General features: G+C 39.5%; 1 pseudogene; it reads left to right on the top strand.

Annotated features, from left to right (window-relative positions):
* The first annotated feature begins 792 nt into the window (after window positions 1-792).
* Window positions 793-18,859, top strand: LOC138858089 (uncharacterized; annotated as a pseudogene).
* The last annotated feature ends 1,156 nt before the right edge of the window (window positions 18,860-20,015 follow it).

Below are 20,015 nucleotides of genomic sequence, written 5' to 3'. Positions count from 1 at the left end.
TTGGTCCGACTTCAGCTTTTTAGCTGTAGTCAGGCGTTTCCCTCCGGAACCTTTAGCTTTCGCTGAGGACCCCGCGCCCCCCATGTACTTAACAGAGGTTCCTCTGCTAGTGCTAGCGATTCCGCCGCGCACTTCTGCCCTGCCTAAGGTGTCAGTCGGCAGATTCCTGCCCACTCCTCCCGCGTTACCGCCCCTGGAGATGGTTAGCCGGTCACCCCCGGAATTTTTCTTCTCACCCTTAGGCGGAGACGGTTTCGTCCCCATCGGTGAAGATACCCCCTCCCCAGGGAACTGTCCACTTTTGAAGAGGTCGGTTTCGACCCGCTTCCTCCCTCGTCCTTGGTTATATTGTTGTTAGTATTCATTGTGATTGGGTCCCCACTCAGAGCCCCTATCCGTCTCCTGGAAAGGTAGTCGCCTTTAAATGGTCCCAAAGTTGTCTCGGTTACGAGGCCAAGGCGAGGGTTGACGCACGCCCTTATGAGGCAGTGCGTTCAGAGCCGACCAGCGCAAAGAAGGAGTCATCTCAACAAACACCTACCACACCAACTTAATGATGACTCTGAGGCCTGCCATGGTTTTAACGGGACGGAGGCGGCCTTGGCATTATCCCATCAGCCATTTCTGCAGGGTGTCACCCCTACATACTCAAGTGACAGAATACCACGACCACCAGCCCAGGGTTCAAACCGATCCATCTAAGAGTCCAAGCTAAGTCCGTGTCGAGCAAAGGTCAAATCCGTAGGAGTTATAAAGGCCGTGAAGGCTGCAGGTCATTTAGCGTCACCCAGGATGCACCGCGTGGAGGCGAACCTGCTCTACATCCCAAAAGTACAGTCAAGTAAAAGAGAAATACTGAATGTATGGTAAGTTTTTTAAAAATATACGATTTGTAAAAGACCCCAGAGTTTACAAATTTATTGTAACGAACCCTGGACATGGCGACTATACCTTAGCAAATCACAAGAAGCAGGGACAGCAAAAAGTTTCGTTACAATTGGCACCCGAGCAGGGACCCTGCAAATCGTATTACATAAGGAGAAGATTTAACACGGAAAATTACAGATCTTATGTGGTTGGACAACGTATATAAAGAGCAATTAATCTCCTTCGCGGAAAATTTGGGCCTTGACAACATAGGCACCACGCGGGAGATTTGGAAGCCCATAACTGCACTGGCAGCCAAGGCGAACGACAACCCCGAAATACACGAAAAAATTTGAAAAATGGAAGCTGCATACAAAGCAAATGAGTTCGCTTCATGAGACGAAGGCGATCAGAAGACACCACTTCCACCAGATCAAGGCAGAGGAACCGCAAACATTTTTGCGGAATCATCGCGACGAGAACTGCCACCAATGACCATGCCGAATAACGGCATGTCACTTCAACAAAACCAGATAGTTATATTCGCACCTATCACTGACCAGGTGAGGAAGTGGTTCGTAAAATACCATGACGGGAGGAACCCATTAGCGTTCATCGAACGGTTGGAAGAACTCTCTGAAGTATACATGATAGACACAGACCTTCTTCCAAGAACCATGCCCGAGTTGCTGTGCGGTACCTCTCTCCAATGGTATCGCAACAACAACGAACATTGGAGGAGTTGGACTACCTTCAAAAGAGATTTTTTGCGTTTCTTCTTACCAGCACGTTACTTCGAACGCCTCGAAGATGACATACGGCAACGAAGACAACACCTGCGAGAAAAATACAAAGACTAAATTCTCGCTATGCAGAATCTAATGAGATACGCTGTATATAACCAGGAGCAGCGATTGGAAAGGATCTTCCGAAATAGCCACACCGATTATCTGCTCTACATTCGGCGTCGAGACTTCGAGACACTAGCCGAACTTATCACGCTTGCAGAAGAGTACGAAGGTATCCATGAAGGACATCGGAGAACAGTAGAGACCTCGCGCCGCGCGATGACGAGATACATCATAGGTGACCACGAGGTAAGAAATACAACGAGGCCAGACCATCCACCCGTCCAATCCGCATCAGCACGTTCACAACAGCGTCACACGGTTTTCCAACATAATACGACGGTAAACGCGCATCAGCAACAACCACCCACGAACCAAACTTTTATGCCTGGAGACACATGCGGGAGATGTGGCCAGGAAGGACACTACGCTAGGCGGTGCCGTAATCCCAGAAAGTGCTAACCACCGAATGTTGCGGCCGACGACAGGGAAACGGCCAAGGGTTCCGCCTGGGAAAAAGCGCGGCGGACCCACAGAACTCAGCGCCAACCCACCAGTAATTATGCGTCATGAACGCGGCGGAGAACCGGCGCCTCAAAAAGTTTCGTATCGTCACGAGTTGCAGAACGTATGGACGCAAACAGTGTTACATGTTATGCCCGATGCAATTGATGACGTCATACTCGGATTAGATACACTGGGGAGCATGGAAGATAAGTTGTCCTGCGGCGGTCACCAGGTAGTGCTGACAGCGGCAGATGCTCAGCATTCAGCGGCCTTCTACACCATGCCATCAGAAATGGTAGACAACGCAACCCCAACTATATCAAACAGCCGACTACTAAAACCCAGTAGGACGAAGCGCAACAAAAGACGTAAACTAAAGTGCAGGAGGATTAATAGAGTCGAGCCTAGATCGACCACCAACTAGAGAAACGAAGTGGCCCGCATACGCGACTTCTTAGCGGAGGAAAAATTCAAAAATTCGAAACCATGAGTGAAGTGACGACAGTGGCGGAGCATAAAATCACTATGACCGACAACCGCCCCATTAAGCAACGATATTTTACACGAAATTTAGCGATGCAAGCTATTATCAACGATGAGATCGATAAGCTGCTATCAAAGGGATGCTTTGAACCGTCTCACAGCCACACAGCGCGCCGATTGTATTGCCCGGAAGAAGAACGGTAAATGGCGTCTATGCGTGGATTATCGGCAACTCAACGCCCGATCAGTATCCGACGCATACCCCTTACCTAGGATACAACACGTATTAGACAAGTTACGACGAGCAAGGTATATTAGTAGTGCGGACCTCAAGAACGGTTACTGGTTACCTTTAGAGCAAGGCAGCCGTACCTGGGCGTGGCCTATTCATGCTACTCGGCTTACATTCGAGACCTGCGACGTTCCAGTAGGTACTCGACCAGGTCATTGGCCCTGAGATGGAACCACACGCCTTCGCCTACCAATACGACATAATCGTGATAGGCTTTACGTTCGAGGAACATAGACAAAGGCATCCACACCGACCCCGAGAAAGTTGCAGCAATCCACGAGCTGAAGCCCCCAACTAGCGTAAAAGAAGTACGCCCATATCTTAGGATAGCCTCCTGGTATCGCCGCTTTGTACCTAAGGCCCTCTTCGACGAAGTTAATATCGGCACAGGTATGACACCCACGACGGCTGAGGAAATGTCCAATAGGATGCAGGAGGCCTTCAAAATTGTTCGGCAAAATATGGAGAGGGCGGCAACGGATCAAACCCGTCATTATAACCTTAGACGCAGAATTTGGACCCCCGAGATCGGAGACTTAGTCCTCGCGAAAGAGCATCAATTCTCTAAAGCCACTAAGGGTTTTGCCGCAAAGTTAGCCCCGAGGTACGATGGCCCTTATCAAATTCTCAGATCGTCCAACTTCGAAAAATTGACGGGGGAAAGGAGAAAACGGTAAACATCAGCGAATTGAAACCATACCCCAAAGCCGTAACAGTTAAAAAAAAATATATATATAAACAAGTAAGGAAGGGCTAAGTTCGGATGTAACCGAACATTTTATACTCCCGCAAAGTCAAATGGTATACTCGTTTTAGATTTCTTTGTGTATCTTGCCGCCTTGTTCTATGTTGACCGATATTTTCGGTAAAAAGTCAGCTATAGGCACTGGGGTCAACATATTAATTACCTAGGGGCTTGAACAGTTTTGACTCGATTTAGACAATTTTTGCTCACAAGGTGGCATACTTCAAACGCATTATTCACGCAAAGTTTTACCCCGATATAATCATTGTTACCTGATTTGCATAGTGGAAAGTGAAAGAATCAGATGGAATTGAAAAAGGTGTTATATGGGAAATAGGCGTGGTTGTAGTCCGATTTCGCCCATTTTCGCACATTACATAGAAACATGAAAAGAACGTTATGCACCGAATTTGGTTGAAATCGGTTAAGCAGATCTCGAGATATGGGGTTTCACCTAAAAGTGGGCTGTGCCACGCCCACTGTCTAATTTTGAACGCGGTTCCTATAAAGTCATCTTATACCATCTCAGAGATAAAATTTAATGTCTCTGGCGTGTTTAGTGCTTGATTTATCGCGCTTTTAGTAGTTTTTAACAGTACCGTTATATGGGGAGTGGGCGGAGTTGCCACCCGATTTCAACTATTTTCACACCGTCAATAGAAGTGCTAAAAACACTTGCTTTCACTGAATTTTGTTATTATAGCATTAGCGGTTTAGGAGATATGCACATTAAACCTATTAGAGGCGGGACCACGCCCACTTTTTAAAAAAAAATTTTAACTGCAGATGCCCCTCCCTAATGTGATCCTGTGTACCAAATAACAGTCTTGTATCTTATTGCGGAGCTTAGTTATGGCAAGTTATTTGTTTTTGATTAATGGCGTTTTGTGGGCGTGGCAGTGGTCCGATTACGCCCATCTGCAATACCAACCGTCTCACGGTACCATGAAACATGTCTACCAAGTTTCATAAAGATATCTCAATTTTTACTCAAGTTAGAGCTTGCACGGACGGACGGACGGACAGACGGACGGACGGACAGACAGTCACCCGGATTTCAACTCGTCTCTTCATCCTGATCATTTATATATACATAACCCTATATCTAACTCGATTAATTTTAGGTGATACAAACAACCGTTAGGTGAACAAAACTATTATACTCTGTAGCAACAGGTTGCGAGAGTATAAAAAATATAAAAAAATTAATTAAAAATAAAAAAAATATTTAAATGAGCAAATTTGGTGACCAATCGAGACGAGCACATTCATTGAACCGCGAGGTCTCCGAAAGACAAGACATATAGGCCATTCAAAGCAAACTGCGCATATGACCAATGACGCAGAAATAGTAAAGTCACCGACTTTGTCACAACCATCCGCGAAGGTACAGCTTCCACCTGAAGGCATAAAAATATCCATTGCCGACGCAAACGGAACTCGAGCCCTTCTCACAGATCGCTGAAAGAATCAGAAGGAGCCTCACGGACCTCACGACCGGCACAAGGAAGCACCGGCATAAATTTAGTATCGCCAAATACCAAGTGGCTATGTATCGGTGGGGCGTACACATTGCAGACAACAACAACTGCAAAACTCTACTGGATAAAGAACAAGGAAAAGAATTTTAAAAACAACATCAAAGAAAACTATGAAATTGAAAAGAAGACCAAATTGAAAGATGAGAAATACAAAAAAAATATTATGTAAGAATCTTTACTCAAATTAAGAAAGGAAAAGATAAGAATTCATAAGTTAATGTAATTGAAGCAAGATTTGAGAAAAAAAAATTGTAAATTACCAAGAAAACTTTATAATTAAGCGTGAAAAAAAACAAAGAATTCAGTTAATGTAGCTTAAATTTAAGGAAAAAATACAATACAAATGTTAAATAAATACAATACTGCGAGTATACAAGTTCTCATATACAACAGCCACTTCTAGCAACACACGCCATTATAAAGCAACATGTTGCGACACAACAGTTAAACCACGCCACGTAAGCAACACAACAAGTATTGGGCTGCAACGTGGAAACCACGCCACTACTAGCAACACACGCCATCCTAAAGCAACATGTTGCGAACGGGCGAGCAAGCAACACACGGCTTGGCGGAAAGCAAGCAGGCCGATCATCAGTAAGTCAGCACAGGACTGTAGCCGCGAGCACAAGTAGCGAGGCCTACACGGGTAGCAGCAGGACCGCCGTCGAAGACTACACGAGCTGCGGGAGGAGCGTCGTGGTAGAACGTATCGGGCGGACATCATCACCATAGGACCTAAAACGTAAGTCATTGTAAGTTGCTTAGCACAACGCTATCGTATAAAGCTATTCAACAGAAGCGCGGAAAGGTGGATGACATTACTGCGGTATGGAGTGAATGTCTCGCAGTGAGTCGATCCTCTGGCAGGCATTTCACTCCTTAGCGTGCAGAGGCTGGAAGTCACGCGTGAAGTGGGTAGAGAGTCGATCCTCTGACCTGCTCCACGCTTTGCATCACGTCCGCTGCCACTGCCCCCCGTAATTCCGCGTGGTAGTGGCGCGCTAACGGGCCACGTAAACCGCTACTCTGTCATAGCGCTATCATCGGGTGACGCCACTGCAACGCGGAAGACACCATTTCGTAATTGGAAATTGAATAAAGTACGATTTGTAAGAAGAGCCCTACAGTTTATAAATTTATTGTAACGAGCCCTGGACATGGCGAGTATACCTCAGCAAATCACAAGAAGCAGGGGCAGTAGTATAGGTATATGTTCAGGAGGCCGAGAATAGTTGAAATCCGGATGACTGTCTGTCTGTCCGTGCAAGCGGTAAAAGGAAAAATTGAGATATCTCTATGAAACTTGGTACACATGTTTCCATAAGGCGGTTGGTATTGCGGATGGGTAAGATCGGAAAACTGCCGTGCCCTCAAAACGTCATTAATCGAAAATCTTTAAAGTGCCATATTTAAGCCACAAAATAAAATACATAATTGTACAGGAGATCGCAGTACCCAATAAATTTCCCAACGAGGATGTTAGAGAAGGGATTTATAGGATCTAGTCTGAAAATTGGACAATGGGCGTGGTACCGCCCAACTTTAGGTGAAATACTATATCTCAGAAACAGCTTGATTGGTGTGTGAAGTTACCCAAACATTTATATTAGACACTGCAGAAAAAGGCAAAATTGGAAGAAAAATACGTCTAATGTCGATATAACAAACTTATTAATTCCATCTGATTCCTTCACTTTACAATATACACACCAAGCATCAACATCGTTGTCAGAATAAAACTTTGCACAAGTAGTGCACTCAATGCATTTAATTTACATCCAAAAATTGTCGAAATCGTACTTTAACTTGTGCCAAAAATGGTTAAAAGTCTCTCCCGCATCATATATACCTTAGCCCCCATATATACTTAACATAAATATTTTCAAACCTCCTTTATTTCACATCTATTGGTCAATACGTAAGTAGTCTTAATGCAATTTAAAAAGAATTTCTTCCTAGTAACACTGTATCCTCTCTCCTTAGATGGATAAAATCACGGCAATACTTTCCTTAGTTTGATATAAAGTCTTGCCAAAACTTGTACGTGTTCCTCCGCCTTGCAAAATCAAGAGTTGCAAGAGTATGAAATTTTCGATTACACCCGAACTTAGCCCTTCCTTACTTGTGTAGACTGAAGAGTTCCCTCTCTAATGCGATTAGCCATACCAACTAACAGTCTTGTATCAACGTGTTAGCGTTCCGTTTCGAGTACGGAGGTCAACTACTCGTATATGACCGTCGGAACCATGATGTAGCTTCTCTATGCGACCAAGTCGCCATTCTGTAGGGGGAAGACAATCGTCATTAATTAAAACAAAATCTCCAAGCTTTGGCGCCTTTTCGGGAGTTTTCCAGCGGTACCTTTTATGAAGGTCCTTTATATACTCCTCCTTCCATCGGCGGCTGAAATCATGATGGAGAATTTTAATTTTTTCCCATCTATTTTGTAAGGATAGCGACTCTACGCCTGGCTCAGGTATGGCCAGAATGGGTGCTCCTTTTAGAAAGTGCCCTGGAGTTAGGGCTGTGAGATCTGAGGGATCTTGCGAGAGTGTCGTAAGTGGCCGTGAATTGAGAACGGCTTCAATTCGAATTAATAAGGTGGAGAATTCTTCATAATTAAACTTGTAGTTTTATATAATTTATTGGAAAACTTCTCAATATATTTCAAATGTTTTATTCCACTCACTATCGCACTGAATATGTTAGGGAAAATCTCCAAGTATTTATTTCGCATGATTACAATATTATTCAGTAACACAATTATTATAAACTTGATGTCGAAAGATATCCGGGATTGCTTTTATGAAACGATGTGACGTGTCGGTCCAATCGCCGGTGTATCTGGAAACGCTGCCGGTGTATCGGATGCCTGCTCTAGTTAGACGCGTACGTGATGTGGCGCTCAGGCCCGTAGACGATAAGATAATGAAATGGTATGTTGTGTTGTCCTGTGTCCTTGAGTGTTCACAGGTGTGGTGTGTTTCACTAGGGTGTGTCAGTTTTTCCCGAGTAGAGTGGTGCACTTGAAGGAGGGAGTTTAAACTCATTTAAACATCCTGGGCCCCCTAGGCGAATATTTTGCCTAGTATAACACATATGGGCTGTATTACGAATTTCGGCGTGCTGTTGATGAAGTAGCCGAGGGCGAGAATATTAGCTGTAAGAAGCAATTTTGGTTTTAAAGTAGTGTTTGTATTTACGATTTTTTCTTTTATCAATTTTTTATTCGGATTGTTTATGATTTGCCTTTTCTGTATTATCAGCAATTATTTGCAATCTCTTTATTATCGGCTTATGAGGATATCGACTCCACGCCTGGCTCAGATATGGCCAGAATGGGTGATCCTTTCAAACCTTTGAAGAGGGATCTTGCGAGAGTGAGATTTGTGATTTTCGCTCACTTTTTTGAGATTAGATAGATGCGATAAGTGCGACCTTTGCTTTTTGTATGTCTGGGTGCGTCTCTGTATCACATTGCAAGTATGGTGATTCCTTAACTTTAATTTTGAATTGTATTTGATTATGAAAATTTAGGCAACTATGAGGCACTATAGTAAGAGAAGTGTCGATTTTTGAACATTCTATGACAATTACTCGTATGTTGCGGACGATATTATGTATGGAAGTGGGCGATTGTGGCCAAGAATCGGTAGATTCGGATATCGTTAAGATTGTTTGAGGATTGTGACCATTTTTTTAAGTGAAGAAGAATTAGGATTTTCGCTTGTATCATAATTGGCGAAAGCCATCCTGCGGGGTCAAAAATGTTATTGCGGATAATGCGGATATTGATTCCGTAGGATATGAAAGCTGATCAGATATCGCATTCCATTGGATCCCCTGTATTTTTATGTTGTACTGCCCTTTTCAAATTTAAGGAAATTAGTGTACAACAAATTTTCTTTTCGAATACTTAGTAATATATCTTGATGATTTGGTTGAATTATAGATATATATGTGTTTTTAACACTGGGGTTGTCAGAAGAAACTCTGACATAGTTTTTTGTGCCAATTTGTAGAGTGTTGGAAGATTGTGGCTTTGGTGGTAGTCGTACGACGTACCGGCCATTATTTGATCGAGTAGTTGTGGTTTTGTAGAAGTCTTTACGATACTGATCCTCTGGGGTTGTAATTGATATCAGGGGGCGTTTTTCTAACTCCCGAAGTTTCCTTAATTGTGAATGAAGGTATTCTTTAGAGTATTCGTCAACTTGAGTTGTTGTTGTGGAAACTGGTTTTGTAACTAGTCCACTTAGGATCCAACCGAAAATAGTATTTTGTGCCAATAGTTTGTTTGAAATTTTTTCAACACCCTCGAGTATTATCTGAGGTATGAGATCGCTGCCTAATAGAAGGTCTATTTGAGCGGGAGTGTTGCAGTTGGAATCTGCTAGCTTTAGGTGTGAAACCTTTTGCCAATGCTTGCTATTTATGTGATAGCTTGGAAGCATATTTGTAAGTTGCGGTAAGACTATAGCTTCTGCTTGTGTGTGCTTATCCGCTTGGGGGGAAATTAGGGTAATGGGGCAGATTTTATTTGAGTTTTAGACTACTCTTCCGCCCATTCCCGTGATTTCAAAATTGGCTAGTTTTGTTGGCAGTTGTAGCCTATTTTGAGCCCTAGATGCTATGAAAGATCGTTGTGATCCTTGGTCTATTAAGGCTCTAAGTTTAAACAGCTCTCCTCGGTGTTCGATGGAGACGACTGCTGTGGGTAGTAGTACTCTACTTTGAATTTCGCTGTGTAGCGTTTGGGTGTTTAATGCCTTTGAGCAGCATGGTGCTTCTTGGCAATTTTCGGGATTTCGGTTTTTGGGAGTTGTTGTTACCACTAAACCTGTGGTTCTTTTTGTATAAGCGCTTCTTTGGGGTGAGATGGGAAATTTGCTGTAATGAAGCATTGAGTGGTGTCTTTTGTGACAATATAGGCTATTGAATTTGCTTTTGCAATTTTTATATGTATGCGCATGTGACAAGCAATTTGTACATAATTTTTTTGATCTCACGAAATAGTTTCTTTCTATAATTTTTAATTTTTTGAATTTCTCGCAAGATTGTAGTTTATGCCCTCTCGTGCATAGTTCGCATGACGTATGATTATTTTGTTCGGATGTGAACGATTGAGATTTGTAAAAGCTTCTGTTTAATTTATTTTTGCTACTAGCTTGAGGTCTATTGAAGCTTCTTTTTTGGTCGTGTTGTACATTTTTTGTTTCAATTAGCTTTTTGTCTACCCTTTCAGCGATTTCGTACTGGGTAGTAAGAAAGTCTTTCATTTGTTGCCACGTGGGGCATTTCTTTCGTGATGAGAGCGATTGCTCCCATAAAAGTAACGATTTTTTTGGTAATGCGGCGGTGCATATGTTTACCAGTATAGGGTCCCAGCTGTCTGTGGGAATATTTTGTGTCGATAAAACCGACAAACAGTTTGAAACAGTGGATTGTAGTCTTATAAACTCTTCACTGGTTTCTTTTTGAATGTGATACAATTTTTGCGCTTTTGATAATTTTGGATGGTTGATGTATACGGCAGTGAACATGTCCCGGAAGGACGGCCATTCTTTATAACCTCCATAAAATATTTCTGTGTCACATGCGGGCACCTCGAGATGGATGCCTGAACTTGCCTCTTGATTTTGTACTCGTGGCAGCTCTACTCGCTGATGTGGAGTAGGTGCAATTGCTTTTATTAGCTTTAGTTGATCGGAGATCATAGCTTTTGTAGCTTCGTACTGGTCTAAGCAGTTTTCGTATAGTGCGTAAGCCGATGATTTAAAATCGTGTGGTAGATCTGAATTGTCATAATCTACTATGGCGTCATGAGCCGTTTGGAGACGAGTCCAAAAATTGTCAATATTTTGTTTTTTTATTTCCAATAACGATTCAGAGATGTCTTGAATCAGTGAAAATGAAAATCGAGTGCAGTATCGTGTTAATCTGTCACTCTCAAAAATGAATTTGGTGGCACAAATATTTTTGCCTTTTGTTTGCTTTGTGGTAACCTGTCTTGCGCGTGTAGCTTCTGTAGGTGTAATTTGAATTTTATCCACATTCATAATTTTTTTTTTGTATGTTAAAATATTTGTCAAAATTTATTAAAATTTTCTCAGTGTAAACTGTATTTACTAGCAATATGATTTTGTTGTGGTTTTATTTTGAATGTATTGCTTTAATTAATTTAATTATTAAAAATCGCACTTTTAATTCAATAATACTTTTTATGTCCTTATATTGATGTATTTAGGTACACCCTAATACACGGACTTGTTAATATATATTTATGTGCTCGTGAAATTGAGAGCTCGTTGAAGAGATCAATACGCATAATAGCAATACGAAGAGAGCGCGAAATGAAATTGGAAATTTGCAGGTATTTCCCAAAGCAATTATGTATAAATGTATGTTTGTAAGCTAGTTTTATATTTATGCTTATTATGACTTTGTAAATATGTTTTGTGTGTACCTATACGTATATTAAGAATACATATATCGATATACTATTTGTTGATGATGTATGTATGTATATGTTTTGCGCTTGGCAATTATATGTCATTTGTAAACATGGATTATGTACATATACTTGTAACTATATATTAGACCAAAGGGGATATGTATGTTTTTGGTTTGTTTTTATTTTGGCTATTTTCTCTCTTGTTTTTTGTGTTATAATTTTAATTTTGCCTTTGCTTACTTATTTATAGCAATCCTGCTTACTGCTTTATTAAGCATAAGGGGTATTGCCGGACAAATTTGCAAGTAAATACTTGAATAATATTTTTTAGGTTTTTTGTGTTTGTGGAATGGGTGTGCTTGTATACATTAAGATAAGCATAAGGGCATCCGATAATTATTTATTTTTAATTGTATATATATTTGGATATATATTGTACCAAACTGTTTTCGGTTTTTCTAATCAAAATAAGTTTGAAATTATGATAGTTTGGTAACCGTTTTATATGTTGTTAAAACGGCTTTTTATTAAGAGTTTTTTAGTCAGTAAACCCGTGTTTAAGCATACATATTTACATATAGAATATAAAAGTTGAAATCAATACGCTCACTCTGTTTTGTTTGTCTATATGTATGTATGTGCGTGTGGTAATATTCCTGTGTTCCTCTCTGAAATGCTTCCAGCTGGTATGCCTAGTGATGTTGTTTGTGTGTGTATTGTTTTTATGCTTTTAAATTCGCGCCCGTTTTTTTGTTTCTATTTATATTTTGTGTTTAAGTGCTTTTAGGTTTCGCGCCCGATTTGTGTTTTAGTTGTTTTTTGCTTATACAGTTTTGTATATTTTGTTTTTCACATGCACTTTGGTTTTGTCTCTTCTCCCTTTTTTAACTATGTATGTATATTTGTCAATATGTAACTATTATTTTGCACCGCTCTTTTGTATTATTTTTGTTACATATATGCTTGTTTACTTATCTGTATGTTTGTTGTTTGGGTCACCGAACTTTATAACCGCACAGTTTATACATATATTTGGATTTTTATTTTTTTTATTTTATTATTTTTTTTTTTTTTTAATCCATAGTGCCGCTCACTATGGCTCGAAGGACCATGAATAATTGGGGACCCACTCACTATCGCACTGAATATGTTAGGGAAAATCTCCAAGTATTTATATTATTATTTATATGTATTTTCGCATAATTACAATATTATTCAGTAACACAATTATTATAAACTTGATGTCGAAAGATATCCGGGATTGCTTTTATGAAACGATGTGACGTGTCGGTCCAATCGCCGGTGTATCTGGAAACGCTGCCGGTGTATCGGATGCCTGCTCTAGTTAGACGCGTACGTGATGTGGCGCTCAGGCCCGTAGACGATAAGAGAATGAAATGGTATGTTGTGTTGTCCTGCGTGGTGTCATCTGGTGTGGGGTGAAATTCCTTGAGTGTTCACAGGTGTGGTGTGTTTCACTAGGGTGTGTCAGTTTTTACCGAGTAGAGTGGTGCACTTGAAGGAGGGAGTTTAAACTCATTTAAACAGCTTAGCTTAGTTATGGAAATTTATTGATTTTCGATTAATGGAGTTTTGTGGGCGTATGCCCAGTAGATGATTTGGTGTGACAACTCTCCCCTCCAAACCCTGGGGGTGCCAGTGCAAATATTCTGAAGCTCCAAAAGGCATACGGATGGCGGTGGGGCCTCGTAACTACCCGGCAGTCACCCAACAATACACCTTGATGAAACTACGCACCACATAGTGACTCGTTCTGGGTGAAATCCCGTCTCGTGGATTTTTTCTGGATTTGATTCACGCCATATATGACAGTTTATCTTGTTGACATTTCCGTTTAGATCAAAATGGGCCTCATCAGATATAACAGGCAATTTATGAAGTTACTGTCTGCTTCGGCCATTTCAATATGTTTTTCAAAATTCCAGGCGAATAAGCAAATCTAGGGGGTTCAACCGATTGTTAATAGAACTTTGTACGGAAACAGAATTAAGTCATAACGAATTATCCGTTTTAATAACCGTCTGCTAACAGCAAGTTGCGCCGATAAGTTGCGAGTCAAAACTCTTAAAATTGCTGAATGGAAGATGCAACAGGTGCAATTGCCGAAACCTACGGCTCTCGATGGTCTTCTTACAATACTTCCAGATTCGGCAAACATGTTTATCTCATCATTGTCCATCTACTTGGGGAGTGCCGCAAAAATCCCGTCTGAATTCTATTAAAAATATATTTTCGGTATCCCAAACATTCATTCTTAAAAGATCTAAATATAACCTGCCTAATAAAAATAATGGTAAATCGTTTACTCACACAGAAAAAAAATTACTACGGATTTTTTTTTGTAGCACGATTCCTGAGCCGTATTTCAGTTACTAATTATTTCAATTAAAATTAAACAAAGATTAATTTCTCAACGCAATGGAGTGTACAATATTTTTGGTCAGCCCGTCTTTAGCGAATATAAAGAAACTGGATGGTTTGCTCACGCGAGAACGCCACTTAAAGTGGTGGGAAAAACATAGTGTAGCCAAGTCTAAGCCACAAACAAATAACGTTTGGCCTTGTCAGTTATTCATCGCCATTGAGAATGTCAATCTAATTGAAAATTGAGTGCGTTTAAATTCAATTGTCACCTCTGTAAGAATCATAGGGTTTCGTAGCAGAAATTCATTTTCACCTCGAAACTTCATTCAAAATATTAGTTTCATTAATTTTTATACTCTCGCAACCTGTTGCTACAGAGTATAATAGTTTTGTTCACCTAACGGTTGTTTGTATCACCTAAAATTAATCGAGTTAGATATAGGGTTATATATATTTAAATGATCAGGATGAAGAGACGAGTTGAAATCCGGGTGACTGTCTGTCCGTCCGTCCGTCTGTCCGTCCGTCCGTCTGTCCGTCCGTCCGTGCAAGCTCTAACTTGAGTAAAAATTGAGATATCTTTGTGAAACTTGGTAGACATGTTTCATGGTACCGTGAGACGGTTGGTATTGCAGATGGGCGTAATCGGACCACTGCCACGCCCACAAAACGCCATTAATCAAAAACAAATAACTTGCCATAACTAAGCTCCGCAATAAGATACAAGACTTTTATTTGGTACACAGGATCACATTAGGGAGGGGCATCTGCAGTTAAAATTTTTAAAAAGTGGGCGTGGTCCCGCCTCTAATAGGTTTAATGTGCATATCTCCTAAACCGCTAATGCTATAATAACAAAATTCACTGGAAGCAAATGTTTTTAGCACTTCTATTGACGGTGTGAAAATAGTTGAAATCGGGTGGCAACTATAAGATGACTTTATAGGAACCGTGTTCAAAATTAGACAGTGGGCGTGGCACAGCCCACTTTTAGGTGAAAACCCATATCTTGAGATCTGCTTAACCGATTTCAACCAAATTCGGTGCGTAACGTTCTTTTCATGTTTATATGTCATAGTGCGAAAATGGGCGAAATCGGACTACAACCACGCCTATTTTCCATATGACACCATTTTAAATACCACTTGATTCTTTCACTTTCCACTATGCAAATCAAGCAACAATGATTATATCGGCGTAAAACTTTGCGTGAATAATGCAATTAAAGTATGCCACCTTGTGACCAAAAATTGTCTAAATCGAACCAAAACTGTTCAAGCCCCTAAGTACTAAATATGTGGACCCCAGTGCCTATAGTTGACCTTCTACCGAAAATATCAGTCAATCCACAAAGAAATCTCAAACGAGTATACCATTTGACTTTGCGAGAGTATAAAATGTTCGGTTACATCCGAACTTAGCCCTTCCTTACTTGTTTTCATTAATGTTTAAACCCATAACAGGGTCCAAATTTATATAGGGGGCTTACGTTACATATATATTTATTTTTTTAATTTTTGGTTCAAAAGTTTCTCGTAATTAAAACTGAAACTGAAAACTTAACTTAAAATTTAAAAGCTTGTATGACTACGTAGTTATGCGCTCCATATCTTCTGTATCGTGTTACTGTTTAAACACGATGTTTGTAACACCCAAAAGAAACGTCTTAGACCTCTTAAGTATATATATATACATGATTAGTATTGCAAGCTGGGTTGATTTAGCCATCTCCGCCTGTCTGTTCGTCTGTATATACGCGAAATAATCTCTCTATTTTTGAGATATTGGTCTGAAAATAGCTGACCAACAAGCCGGGGGGCTACTCTGTAATGCGGTACGCGAAGTAATGCGATATGAAAGACATTAGGCACTCTGTATTATTTTCGCATAACCATTACTGTTAAGATGTAAAGATAAAAATACAAAATAACAAAGTTGAACAGTATAAATATATTTGAAAATATGGATTTAGTGGCTTTATGTGATGATTTTCAGGAAGAAGAGAACATTGATAGAATATTAATACGAGATAACTCTGATATAATGGCCCTCGGCGATAAAAGGTAAGACGAAATGATAGTATTGATAAATTATGTCGCATCTAAAATAGTACTTGCTATCCTCAGTTTTGTGCAAAGACGCATTTATGTATGTACAAGTATTTAACAAATAAATAACGAATTAAAAATCCTTAGCAGATCTACTAGCGTGCCTTAAATTTTAAAACTTGCGGCCACCTTGAAGTTTTTTGCACAGAGCAGCTATGAACGCTATTGGTCAAGATTTATATTTAGGACTGGCATAGTGATCTGTTTCAAGTTGCATTTGTAGAAGTTTGCAATGCTATTGAGAAAGTTTTATGTCCAAAACACATATCATTACAAATGACAACCGAAGAGAATGGTGATGCTAACAGAAATTTCTATAAAATGTGTGATACAATTATTACATAACAATAGGGGAAATACAGCGGACAACTCTGACGAACTATTTTTCAACCAATAATTTCCGAAATGAAAATAGATAAAAAAGTGTGACGCTCCAAAATCCATGATAAGTGGTGTAATTTTTCTTGTAGGTCTTGTCAAGTAGAACGATAATCCAATTACGGAATTTGCTAAACCCTCAAAATCTCGACTTAACCCTAGAACCATAATGTACGTACATTTTACGTGTATAGAATTTTTAAATTCGAATTGCACAAGTCTGCCAAGCTGTAACTGTACTCAACGAAGGCAGTGATTGCAGCATGTATTTTTGTGTGCACATGAATGTAAAAGTACAGTACATGTGGTCAGTTGAAGGTGTAAGAGCGATTGCAGCAAATCCCTAAATGTAAAGCCTACGTATACTTAATAATAAGCGAAAAAATCGAGTACGTAAAATTTATGTATAAATAGTAATATGCGTAAAAAATGTATAGTAGTTGATATATGATATATATGAAAGTGTAATATTCTCGTGTAATTTTTGTTAAAAGGCTCGTTTTGACTGAATAGAAATGGCGCTGATTGACGATGATTTCAGTGTCATTAGTTGGGATGGAGAAGAGGAATAGGAGGATTTCGATAACGATAATATGTTTGACGATAAAATCAATTTTCCTGATGAAGTAGGTGCTATATAAACGGTGATCCATTTCGAGATGCCCTACCTTTTAAAGAAAAAAATACAGAAAACTTAAATTTATTTGGAAATTTTTATTAACAGTCGAAAGAAGATTCTTTGGTTTTTATTTTTTGAAGATCATCTTTTTAAATATTTGCAGCGGTTACACCTCAGGTGGCCCATCCGTTGAGTCCGATTTTCGATGACTCGTTCGAGCAGTTCGACTGGTAACTGGCGAATGACACGCGTGATATTTAGCTCCAAGGCCTAAATCTAACCGGGATTGTCCGCATAAACTTTAGACTTTACATCTCTCCACAGGAAAAAGTCTAATGGTGTGATATCACACGATCTTGGTGACTTTGGTGAAATTATCTGCTCACCGAAATGTTTTCTTAATAAAATAATTGATTAAGATTACGAGCCTCAATTTCAGGCGTCAATTAGTCGGTTATCAGGGCGCGACAACAGCCGCCATTGTTACGTTCTCGCCGACATAATCTTTGAAGAAATATGGACCGATGATTCCATCGGCCCACAAACCGCACCAAACCGTTGATTTTTCTATTTTGTAGTAGATATTTCTTGTTTGATACTTCTTATTCGACGATTGATACAGGGCAACGGTGAGTCAAGATAGATTTGCGTTTCTTCTGAACTCACTCACTCACGTTTTGAAAATAGCACTACAAGAGAAGAACGCTAGAAAAATACTTAATTTGCCCCAATTTCTGAAATTTGGATAGTTCTCATTGATGATTGTGCAAAAAGTTTTAAGCCTGGTTCTTATGTTACAATCGATGGGCAACTGCTTGGTTTTCGAGGCAAAAGCCCATTTAAAACGTACATTCCAAACAATCCTAATAAATTTGGAATTAAAATTGTAATGACAAAATGCGTTATTAACGCAGAACCGTATCTCGAAAAGTCTACTAATACTCAAGGAAAACTACTAACCAGTTACTTTGTCGAAGAACTGATAAAGTCTTTACAAGGAATTAACCGAAACATAACCATAGATAATTAGTTTTCCAGCATTCCCTGGAAACAAAACTGTTAAATAGATCATACAATATGATTGTTGGCAAACTACGTAAAAATAAAGCTGAAATACCAGCGGAGTTACTTGACACTTAGTTGCGGCGAAGTGGTTCAACTCGATTCGTTTACAATGAGGACATGACTTTGGTGTAATTTCAGTCTAAAAAAAACAAAATTGTACTATTTCTTTCAATGATGCATTTTAATGGATGGAAACACAAAAAGTCTGAACACACATATAATTCGCCCAAAGGCGCAGTTGACACATTCGACGAAATTGCTCACAATATTAGCTGAAACAGGAAAACGAAGTGTGATCACTTTGTTTTTTTAACAATATGCTAAATATAGCTTCACTTAATGCATACGTTGTACGTTGTTGCAGCCACGATGCAACATGAACGGCACTTAAACCTATTAGTAGATAAAATTTTGTGTCATGAACAACTTACACAGCCGTTACAGGAGTAACGATTACAAAACAATTCACGAGTTTCTACTAAATTAAAAGAGCGTATTACAGGAGTACTAAAAATTAACAAGCCAATCTTAAATGAAGGAACATTTCCGCAAAAAAAGAAATGAACGTATAGCAAAGTTTGCTACTATATGAAAAAAATTATGACTGCAACATATTGTGTTGCAAGTTAATCATCGAATTTCAAATATAAGTATGTCAATATTGTTTTAATGAAATGTAATATATTTTACGTATTATGAAAAAAATAAAAATTGTCTATAATTGGGCAGGAAGAAAACACACCAGAGCTTGCGATATGTGTGCGATATTGCCTAAAAATTGCGCCTTGAAAGGTTTTAGGTATTATACGGATATGATAACACTGGCACTGGCTTAAAATTTCTATTCACGTACAGTTATTTACAGCCTATTTTTAATTGGTCATAACGCAATATGTTCAGGCTTGGCCACATAACCCTGGCAGCAATTTTAACAGCATTAATGCCCTGGAGTTGGGAAGCCGTGGTTTTGCAGACGCACAGAGATATGTTTCGATATATCTGTGACGAAATATCTCTGAAAATTCATATTCAATATGAGAAAAATAGGGACTCGATTACTGGTTGGAGGATTACGGTGCCGAAAAACGTGCTTCTTGAGGAGCTTCTAGTGTTTTTAGACTTTTTGTCCGAGGTATTGGTATAGAAACTTGGACCCATCCTTTAGCATATTTTTTATGCACAAAGCAAGAAGATATAATGAAAAAATATATATTAAAAGCTATAGTTGTGCTTATATGGAAAATTTTTCATTTTTTTCTTCATGAAATTTGGCAGAGATTATTATCCAAGACATCACTACGATTCCCGAACATGTTGTTCAGATCGGACCACTATAGCTTAAAGCTGCCATCTAAACTGACCGATAAAAAATAAACCAGAATAAATATCCATTCATACCCATTCCTTTTACTTTATACAAAATGCACCTGTGGAGGGTATTACAGCTTCGGTGAAGACGAAGTTAATGTTTTTCTTGTATAATGATAAAACTTGTGCCATTGCAGAGCCGCGGTTTTTTTCAAATTACAAAGCAATATAACCGAAGATCCAACCTTTAGTTGTAAATGGTGGCATGCGCAGCATATGAAACTCAATTGGATAATTTACAGCTTCGTTGGCATCGATACATTTGTATGACGCCCAGTACCCTGGCAACAACTATTGTATCTTTGACGTCCATATGTTTTAATGCCTAAATTTTTATACTGTATTTTGTGAG

Source organism: Bactrocera oleae, chromosome X (assembly GCF_042242935.1).
Source record: "Bactrocera oleae isolate idBacOlea1 chromosome X, idBacOlea1, whole genome shotgun sequence".
Taxonomy (NCBI): domain Eukaryota; kingdom Metazoa; phylum Arthropoda; class Insecta; order Diptera; family Tephritidae; genus Bactrocera; species Bactrocera oleae.
Note: the sequence above shows the minus strand (reverse complement) of the source record. Positions and strands in the feature narration are given on the sequence as shown.